The sequence below is a fragment of the Sus scrofa genome, chromosome Y, assembly GCF_000003025.6.
Source record: "Sus scrofa isolate TJ Tabasco breed Duroc chromosome Y, Sscrofa11.1, whole genome shotgun sequence".
NCBI classification, from domain to species: Eukaryota; Metazoa; Chordata; class Mammalia; order Artiodactyla; family Suidae; genus Sus; species Sus scrofa.
In genome coordinates this window covers 10221267-10230556 of record NC_010462.3, presented here as the reverse complement: position 1 = coordinate 10230556, position 9290 = coordinate 10221267, and the positions used below count along the sequence as shown (strand labels likewise).

The following is a 9290-nucleotide window of genomic DNA, read 5'->3' as shown; positions in this document are numbered from 1 at the left end:
AGATTTTTTTCTTTTGGTGAGAATTTTTATCATAAATGGATGTTGGATTTTCTCAAAACCTTTTTCTATCTATTGAGAGGATCATGGTTTTTCCTTTTTTGTTGTTGTTGATTATGTATCATGATTGATTTTCATGGGTTGGAGTACCCTTGTGACACTGGGATGAATCACTCAGTCATGGTGTATGGTCCTTTCTATGTGTTGTTGGATTAGGTTTGCTAATATTTTGTTGAGCATTTTTGCATTTATACTCACTATATATATTGGCCTGTAGTAATCTTTTTTTGTAGTGAGTGTCTTTGCTGGGTTTGGTATTAGGGTTATGGTGGCTTCACAGGATGTCCTTGAGACAGTTCCCTCCTCTTCAGTCTTTTGGAAAATTTAAGAAGGATAGGCATAAGTTCTTCATATGATTGGTATAATTCCCCAATGAAGCCATTCAGGTCTGGACTTATTTTTTGCAGGTGTTTTTTATATTACAGCTTCTATTTCACTTTTAGTGATTTGTCTGTTCAAATTTTCTTCCTTTTCTTTTTTTGCTTTTTAGGGCTGCACCCACTGCATATGGATGTTCCCAGGCTAAGGGTTGAATTGGAGCTGCAGTTGCCAGCCTGTGCCAGAGCCACAGCAACACAGGCTCTGAGCCACATCTGCAACCTATACCACAGCTCACAGCAACAGAAGATCCTTAACCCACTGAGTAAGGCCAGGTATCAAACCTGTAACTTCATAGTTACTAGTTAGATTTACTTCTGCTGCAGCACAATAGGAACTCCTATTATTATTTATTTTCTAATTCAGTTTTGGTGGGCTATATTTCTAGAAACTTTTTCACTTCTTCTAGGTTGTCCACTCTATTGGCTTTGTATTCTCTTATGATTTTTTTTTCTGAGGTATAGATAGTTATTTCTCCTTTTTCATATCCTATTTTGTTTATTTTTATTCACTCTCATTTCTTTTTAGTGAGCCTGGCCAGAGGCTTTTTAAATTTGTTTATCACTTCAAAAATTAGGTCGAAGGGTTTATTTTTTTTCTATTTTTCAAGTCTCTATTTTTAAATTTCCTCTCTGATCTTTAGTGTTTCTTTCTTTTTGCTGATTTTAGGTTTTGTTTGTTCTTTATTTTCTAATACCTTTCAGCAGTAAGTTAGGTCATTTATTTGAGATTTTTCTTGTGTTTTGAGGAAGACCTTTATTTATACAAACTTTCTTAGGACTGCTTTTGCTGCATCCTATAGATTTTGTATGGTTGTGTTTTCATTGTCTTTTGTCTAGAGGTGTTTTTAAATTTCCTCTTTGGTTACATCATTGACCCATTGATTTTTTTTTTAGTAGCAGTTCTTAAGTCTGCATTTAATCATTTTCCCCCTCATTTCTCTTTCTGTGGTTGATTTCATTATATAGTGTCATTCTTTATCTTTCTATATGGCCTTGTTTTAAAGTTTACTTTGACCAAAAGCCACTTGTGCAAATCCACTAAAAACAAGTACAAACACTTCCCATGTGAGTGTAAAGAATCCTGCTCCACCTCAACCTGTAGACACCCACAAAACACATCTACTGATGCCAAACATACCCCAGCCACAGGATCACCAATGATCCACTGGGATGTCTCACAGCTACTCACAAACCACTGGCAGTGTAAATTTGCAGAAATTGCAGAGCCACAGAAACAGCTCAAATTTCAGCCATGCCTTTGTACACTTCCAGAGCTCAGAGAGGCAGAACCATGCCTTCTGTGAGCATGCTGAGAATGAGGCTGCAATGGCAGGGCCATGCCCTGCTTCACATGAATATTGACAAATTGGCAGCTATGATGAAACTGGGCTTCATCCTAATAAGCACACTCCTAGTTGCAGTACTGACCATACTCCACACTCTTCAGGTTGTCTTTGTGCAGCTAACCCAACTTGGTTCTGTCTAAATTTTAGCACCCAGCTTGCATGCACTCTAGGGGGTGTGTATTTCAGGATGAAGAGTACAGTGAGATAGCCAGGATTGCCTGTGTCCCCGTCCTTCCTGCTGTAAGCCAGCTGCTCATCTCTCTGAGCCTCTGAGTTTCCCTTTCTGTCATTGTTGATCTCCCAGTTGGTGAAGAGTGTTCTCAGGGTTTCAGTTCACATCCTTGTTTCTTTATTTTTCTTTTAATCCTACCTAGTTATTGGTGACTTTTCTTGCAGCTTTGGGTGTATTAAATCATTTACTAGCAATTAGTAGGTATTCTGTGAGAATTGCTCTATATGTATATGTATATTTGATGTATTTTAGGGTAGAGGTGAACTCTATGTCCTTATATTTTGCCATTTTGATCTCTACTCCCCTCATAGGTATTTAGAACTCAGCAAGATACCAGAAAACACAGAAATGTAATTCAGCAAAATTAGGAAAATAACACACACACAAATGAGAGATATACAGAGATATAACAAAGAGATAGAGATCTTTTAAAAGAACAAAAATTAATTCTGGAAGTGAAGAATTAAATAAATTTAAAAAATATTCTATAAAGAGCATTAACACCAAATAAATAAAAGAAAGAGTCTGTGAGATAGAAGACAGTAACTTTGGAATTACATTCAGTAGAGGGGGAAAAATAAAAGAAAGAAAAAGTTAGGAAATCTTATATGGTCTATCAATCACCATTAGAGGAAACGATACGTCAAATATTGTGGTTTTAGGAGGAGAAGAGAGGAAGAAGGAAGAAGGAGGCTTATTGAAAGAAATAATGGCTGAGAACTTCCCATAACAGGGGAAAAATTTAAACAACCAGTTCATAAAGCTAATAAATAACCCCAATATTTCACCCATATGAACTTCTCTAAGATGTGTTATAATAAATATTTAAAATTTAAAGAAGAAGGATCCTAAAAACAGCAAAAGAGAAAAGATTATAAGCTACAGAGGAATCTCCATTAGCCTAGCAGCAGGTTTACCAGCAGAAATCTTCCAAGCTCAGAGAGAGCATGGTAACATACTGAAGAGCTAAAAGTAAAACACACACACACACACACACACACACACGCACACACACACAACCCAATCTGGCAAAGTTATACTTCAGAATGAAAGATAAAGAAAGATTTGCCCTGATAAGCAGATTCAAGGTAATACATTCTCACTAGAACTAATTTACACTAAATAGTAAAAGGAGTTCTTCAATCTGAAATGGAAAAAAAATGCTAATAGTCAGATGAAAATATACATCACACATTTATATGCAATAAAAGTTAAGTATATAGTCAAATTCAGAGTACTATTATAGTATAAAAATAGCGTGTTCGTTCCTAACCTCTAGTATAAATTGGGAGGAAGAGTATGAAAAATACTACATATCTCCTACTATTTTTAATAAATACACAATATAAATATAGTTAAATTTTGACATTACAAACATGAAGGTTTTTACATGAAATTGATGTTAAGTTGCTGACAGCATAAAATGAACTGCTATGTTTATGTTTTATGAAAGTCTCATCTAACCACAAAGCAAAAACCTATAGTTTATCCACAAAAGATAAAGAGAAGGAAATCAAGAGCATATCATTTTGGAAAACCATCAGTTCACAAATACAAAAAATAGAGCAATGGCAATGTTAACAGTGAGATCTTGATGTGAAGAAATCAACAACTAGGTTCATTTGGATATACTTCCTTATTTCACCAAGAACTTGTAGGAAGAAACTTCTTCTCCCAGTTTGATGATGAAAAAGGTAATTTAAACCCTATTTGTGTATTACCATGCATTCTGGCTTCTACTGGAGCAGAAACTTCCCTGAATCCTGACAAAAGCAGATGATTCTCTTGTAAAGGACTATATCCTTGATGAACATGTGAAACATGTTCTGGTTGTTTGTGGCAAATTTGTGAAAGTCTTGACTTCAGGTCCTATAAGGAAGTCTCCTCTGGGAATCCTCTAATGCTTCTTTACTCTTTACCTAACATCTCAGTTAACTGTGAAGAATTTCCAGAGTTTTCAGTTTCCCTGTCTTGCCATCTGGGAACCCTAGAATTAGAGGGAAAAATTCACTAGTATTTTTACAATCAGTTTGAAAATAAATCTGAAGTTATAGCCAGTTGAATTTACATGACTTCAGGGTTTGGAGGGAAATTGAATGCCATATTTTGGATGTATTAATGACAGAGTCCACAGTCTGATATGGCAAGGCCATTATAAGTATAAAACGTATTCTTTTGTGTGTATTTGGCCATGAATAAAAATCCTTGTGTGTGTGTGTGTATACATACATATACATATACGTATGTATGTATGTATGGCTACTCCTGAAACATGTGAAAGTTCCTGGGCCAGGGATTGAACCTGCACCAAAGCAGTGACCTGAGTCAGAACAGTGTAAATGCTGAACCCTTAATTACTAGGCTACTGTGAAACTCCAAGAAATCATTAGTCACTAAAAAGTCCTTACACTGTAGCTTATTATTGACTGCTTTCAATGTCTACTCATTTTATTACTCTGTAGGGAAAAGGTAAATGACCATTTAATGAAATCTAGCTATACTGGCTTTCTATGAATCAGAAAACAAGGACTTCTTCACCAAATGTGACTCATAAGGGGGAATATTGAGAAAAAGATCTTTTATGTTGACAAAAAAAAAAAAAACAGATTTCAGATTTTTCAATTTATGGCTCGTTAGTTTAATGCTTACACATTCCTTTGTTTGGATGTCCATTGCCCAAAATTGGAAAATGATATAAATATGCATCAAATAGGTGCAGAAGAGGACAAGGCTGAAGATGGCCCAAATAATTTCCAGTGAAGGAAAGAAGAAAAGAATTGTTGAACCTGAAGGGAAGACCTATGAATAAAGCATTCTTTTCAACCCTACCCCATAACATTTAGATAAAATGATGCCTTAGTCCTATTTACCCATAACAAAGCCAGCTGCCCGACATTCCCATTCTTTGATTCATAAATAATTAGGTAAACTTCTGTTTTCACTGATTAATGGAAAGAAAATACCTGCTATACAGACTTTGGCTGAGATTCTCTTCTTACCTCTGAACCCTGAACTTTGGTCTGCCCTTAGACCAGGAAAAGATATTCTGAAGTGTATCTTCTAGAATTAGCTGGTCTCAGGGTAAATCTGTCTAAATAACTATCTTTCATCTAGATATTATTTATTCCTCTTTATGAAAGAAAAAAAAAAGCCTGACTCTTGAGATACTTCAGATGTTTACAGTATTCATATTGCAATAATTCCTTTCTTCTTGAAATAATCCTTTTAATAAACTCCCTCCTTACTCCCTCCTTATTAAATCTAAGACTTCTTAAAAACAAAATAAACAACTTTAATAATCTTCTGATGTAGACCTCTTCTAAGAGGTAAAGTATGTGAGATTAGAGTTCCAATTTTATTAAATGCAACCTAATTTTCTAATTTATGATCAAATATTAAACACTACAATCCTTTGGTCTGATTTCAATTTTCTTATAGTCTCTGTGTAAACATTAGCTTCGAACTTGTAGCTAATTGCACATTGATAAGACTAATTGGAGAGTCTCTCAGGCACCGCTGAGGCCACCCCAGGCCGCGTGCGGGTCCTGACAGGGGCAGGGCGAGGCAGCCAGGAAGAGACGCTGTACCGCGCATGCCCCTTCCTTTCTAGCACCGACCCCGTATGCAGTAGCCACCGCGATGCTGATGCCCAAGAAGAACCGGATTGCCATTTATGAACTCCTTTTTAAGGAGGGAGTGATAGTGGCCAAAGAAGGAGTGCACATGCCAAAGCACCCCAAGCTGGCGGACAAGAATGTGCCTAATCTTCACGTCATGAAGGCCATGCAGTCACTCAAGTCACGAGGCTACGTGAAGGAACAGTTTATCTGGAGACATTTCTGTTGGTACCTTACCAACGAGGGTATCCAGTATCTCCGTGATTACCTCCACCTGCCCCCTGAGATTGTGCCTGCCACCCTGCGCCGCAGCCGTCCTGAGACTGGCAGGCCATGGCCCAAAGGTCTGGAGGGAGAGCGACCTGCGCGAGTCACACGAGGGGAAACCGACAGAGAAGCGCTGTGCCCCCTGGTGCTGACAAGAAAGCCAAAGCCAGAGCTGGGTCAGCAGTGGAGTTCCAATTTAGAGGCGGCTTTGGTCGTGGACGTGTTCATCCACCTCAGTAGAGTTGGAAGAGATTGTTTTGTGTTGAATAAACCTGTAGCCAGGAAAAAAAAAAAAAAGACTAATTGGAAAGATTCATTCAAGTGAACTTGTTACTAAGAAAACATCATTAAAGTAAAACTGTGTGTTGTCTTTGTGCGTTAAATTTATCTGAAACATGATTGCCTATTAAAAAAAAGACACATTCATTTATGGTTATTACTACATGATAGATCCAACTTCACTATCATATTTATAATCATATAAATTTTATCTGTATGTTAGTTAAATTTGAAAGAAAAATCAATCCAAAAAATCAGATCAAGAATGCAAATGAAGTAATGAATTCATTCACTCATTCATTAATCATTCATTCATTCATTCAGCTAATTACTGAAGAGCTGGTATACACTAGGCACCCAGAAATATATATATATATGTCTATAAAGATATACAACAAATACTTCTTAAGAGTTCATAAATTCTGTTGACAGAAACCAAACAGATATTTACAACATGAAGTGTAAGAGTATGCATATGATACAGGAGGTTGGAAAAAGAAATGCCTTTCTTAAAGGTTCTATAGGGGTGTCAGTGGAAAAATTGGGGCTAAATAGTGTATAATTAGACTTGTTAGGTGGGAAAGGAATGAAAGAGAATTCCCTGTAGCAGAAACAGTATATGTAAAGGCACAAAGTTGTGAAGAAATGTGGTATGTTCAGGGGAAACCTGGACTATGAAATGTGTTCATAAAATGCATGAGAAATTGACCATGAAAGAACAGGTTTAGTTTTATCCATTAGTAAACTAATGTGATTACTTTTGCCTACATATGTTAAATTAATTATATTTATGATTTTTGGATTTTACTTAAATATAGTCACATAGGATGTTTTAAAAATTAATATGTGCAAAATTTAAAAATTAAATATCTGTTACTCTAGAAGTTATGAAGAAAAAAAAGTATACTACGCCCCACTCCTCATCTTCAGTCTCTCATCCCAAGCATACCCATTTTTAACTCCCTGGCTCTTTCTTCACTCTTGTTTACTTTCTACAAAATGCTCAAAACTTATCAATCATAAAGTGGGTATAATGCAGTTAAGACATAATATCCGTCATTATATCTGTCCTCTTTCCTATGCTACTGATGTAACTTTTAAGTCAATTTTTGTTATTATTATTCTGTACAAATAACTCATCTAAGTTAAGTAATGTATAATAATTTTATAACATTTTCTCCTCAAAGAAAAAAATATATTATTTTTCATTTGCTAGTTTTCCTGTATTTATTGCTGATTTTTATCTTATTTTCCAACATACATATGGTCAAATATACAATAAAAACTATTTTATTTATTCTATCATTTATTTCTTTCCCTAGGATATATCCTTCACAGAATATCTAGTCTTGCTGTTTCAACATAAACTGATTGCATTATAACTTCCTTCACAGTTATTCTCCAAGGAATTCCTCCTTCTCTAAATATTGAATCTTCTATTTTTATGATATGGGGGGTTGAAAACTTGGTGGCAAATTCTTTGACACTCTTCAGTATTTGTATTTATGTCCCCTCCTTTAAAGGTGAATAAATCTGTCAATGCATCAATCAAATAATATGGCCAAAATGATACAATGTTACTTCTGAAGCTTGGTCATTAGAGCTATGAAGTTTCAGAACTTCAGAAAGATGTAAGTTAATAACATATAAACCATTTCAATTAGACATAAAAGCCTTCTGGGGATGTTAAGGAAGCTCCTCATATTTTAAGAATTGTAAGGGTACTATTCTGTACACTTAGAAATTCATTGAAGTACAGAGGGGCTAATTGTGAATATATTCATAGTGTGAATCTTATCTAGTACAATAGATTTAAAAATTAACGCTTGAGAAGCTGAAAGATGTTTATAGGAACCGGAGTAGTGTGAATCTAAAGGGACATAAACAATACAAACAAAGATGTCTTCAGAATTCTGTACTTCTATGAGCAAGAAGCAGACTGATGAAATTTCTTGACCACACATAAATTATCATTTCTTGCAGATAATTATGGTTGACTCCAATGGTGGGTCCAGGAGCCAAAATAGCCTCATGCTATGAAACAATTACCATCAGGAATCCATCTCGGGCCCTAATTAAAAAACTAGTAACATATGCCTGGCTGGATTTCAGAACTGCTATGGATCACTGGTTTCAATGTGATTCCTGTATCTTTCATTTTTGAGGAGTGTCTACACAAGTCATCCTTTCCTTATTCCACTTTTTTATGTTAAGTGGTTGTATAGGAGAGCAGATAATTAATCTCTATAGTTCATATGTCTTCAGATAAAAAAGAACCATAGCCAAAGAACTACATTTAAGAACTTATTTCTTAGTTCTCAATTGAACCTGATTTGGATGACATTGAGATCTTGAGTCTGCAGAATAAAACTTTTAAGAAGTCAAGGGATTCATTGAATATAGTTTGAATATAGCATAAATACAAATTTTTGACTAGAAAATGAGTTGTGATTTTTTTAGAATATGGCTAAAATTAATTTGGCAATTCTTCTATTGAGAGCTGAAGATAACCCCTTCCCCTTAAATCTCTGTGGACCTGTGACATTCTTAAACAATAGAGGATGGTAAAAGTGGTGTTATAAAAATATTCAGGCTATATAATAAAGGACCTTGTAGGTTTCTGTTGTTCACTGAGAATTCTTTCTTTAGATTCAGTGCTACTATATATGTCTGCTAACCTGAGACAAATAAGCTGTAAGAACTCATGAAAACAGTCTAATAATGTCTTGACCTGTTCTTTTCTTTAGCACAGAGATAGAAACATGAATTAATTAATCATCTTGGAAATAAATTCTCTAACTCCATTTATCTTGCTTCCTGAAGTTAGAGGCAAAATATTCCTTCCACCTGTAAATTTTTTCAAATGACCTGGTAGTTGCCTGAAACCATGAACACTACTGAATTATATATATATAGTACTGAATTATATATATATACACATATATACATATATACACAAACATATATACCTATGTGTATATATAATATATATGTAGTTATGTACATACATACACACACATACATACACATGTATACATATACACATACATACATACATATATAGTTATATATATACACATATATACATACATACAATTATATATATACATAC

At 34.9% G+C, this 9290-nt stretch overlaps 1 pseudogene across 1 annotated transcript; it reads left to right on the top strand.

Moving 5' to 3' along the window:
* LOC110257893 lies at positions 5636–6181 on the top strand (annotated as a pseudogene). Its single transcript, XR_002340906.1, has one exon. The product of XR_002340906.1 is annotated as a 40S ribosomal protein S10 pseudogene (transcript).